The sequence below is a fragment of the Austrofundulus limnaeus genome, unplaced genomic scaffold, assembly GCF_001266775.1.
Source record: "Austrofundulus limnaeus strain Quisiro unplaced genomic scaffold, Austrofundulus_limnaeus-1.0 Scaffold184, whole genome shotgun sequence".
Classification (NCBI taxonomy): domain Eukaryota; kingdom Metazoa; phylum Chordata; class Actinopteri; order Cyprinodontiformes; family Rivulidae; genus Austrofundulus; species Austrofundulus limnaeus.
The window spans coordinates 839,875-841,601 of NW_013952586.1; the positions used below are offsets into that span (position 1 = coordinate 839,875).

Here is a 1,727-nt window from a genome sequence, read left to right on the forward strand (position 1 = left end):
CAGTACTTTTACTCTTAATAGATTTTCTGTCAGAAATTTACTTTTGATACTTAAGTACAAAAAATATCAGATACTTTAAGACTTTTACTCAAGTAATATTTTTAGAGAAGACTTTAACTTTTACCAAAGTATTTTTATGATAAGATACTTGTACTTTTACTCAAGTAATATTTTTAGAGAAGACTTTAACTTTTACCAAAGTATTTTTATGATAAGATACTTGTGCTTTTACTCAAGTATCACGATGAGGTTCTTTATACAACACTGGAAAATAGGTACATTTTCCAATAAATAATAAAACAAGAACAGTGAAGACAAAGTTTAATGACTGAAATGGATGCTATAGGATAATAAATAAATCATCCTTAAGTCACCAACTTCAGCAGCTCAAACACAAGGATGGAGTTTAGGAAGGTCTTCTGGAATGCTGATATAAATTCAACACAAAACATAAGGAAATTTGTGTCTGGCAGATTATTTCTTTGTTGTAACAATGCTTCTTGAATATAAATGTTATACAGTTGGAAAGTCTGTTATTTTCCCTTTTAAATGGGTAAGCAGTAGAGCTAGGTATGTGGGTTACACTCACGAAAGAATTGCCAAATCTTATATCTTACATTTTATTTTGTTATCAACACTTGTTTTGAGCTCCTTTTTGAGTTTAGTTTACAAAGAGTCATTTTTAATGACTATTCAAATTAATACAGTTGCTATTAATATATTAACAAATTACCATCTAATTAAAATGGGAAAAAAATAATAGTAAAAGACAGAAAACCAAGGATAGAGGAGTGAAGGATGACATGGGTTCATGGTAGGTTGAAGAGACAGAAGAAGTGATGAAGATATGTGAAAAGGAAGGAGGGGACAGCAAGACCTTTTACTAATGAGGCTAACTGTGTACTGACAGTGGGGCACCAGACACTCGATCAATCTTTACCCAGGAGGTTTCAAACACACACACACTCACACATACACATGGTTTGTTTTTATATCCTCATGGGGACCGTGTATTGACTTCCATTCGTTTTCTGGTAATTTTTATACCCTAACACTGACCATTTATCCTAAAATTAACACTCACAGAAACCTAACTCTAAAACTAACCTAAACTCAATTCACACCTTGGTCCAAAACCCTACCCAAAATTAGCATCCATACCTGTAACAAGATGCACATTCGGTCCATATGAGGGTGCCTTTTGCTGGAAAGTGGTTCCCACGGTGTAGCAAAAACATGCCCCTACACACACACACACATGCTGAAAGTGTGCAGCTGCTGCCGGGGGCCATAACTCTGTCTAAAGGATTTCTGCCACAGATCTGCAGTCAGAGCAGAGTGGACAGGAAGCCCGCTGAGGCAGAACAGACATGACCGCCGCTCATGTACACATGGATATGACACACATCAGATGACATATGGGTTAACGATACTGCAATAAAGTGAGGAAACAGTCACTGAACGTTTGCATTAGTTGATTTGTGTCAACTTTGGGAAGATTTATACCTGTGCTGTTTGTCTCGTATTGACTTCAGTTTAAACAGAATGTGAGAGATGGTTGGCAAAGTGTGTTTTGCTGACTAAACAAAAATTACATAATTTATCTAATGAAAGTGTATTGGAGTCTTACTTTCCAACAAAGACACACGTTCTAATAGAAACTCTGCTGAAGTTCACTCAGTTGATTGTGCAGGAAGTGATGGATAGGAGGTTCAGTGATGGATGGC

At 36.0% G+C, this 1,727-nt stretch overlaps 1 protein-coding gene across 1 annotated transcript in view; it reads right to left on the reverse strand.

The window, feature by feature from the left end:
* The window catches only part of pde2a (phosphodiesterase 2A), a gene marked incomplete in the record, with an annotated part of 155,405 nt that overhangs the window by 74,813 nt on the left and 78,865 nt on the right, over nt 1–1,727 (reverse strand).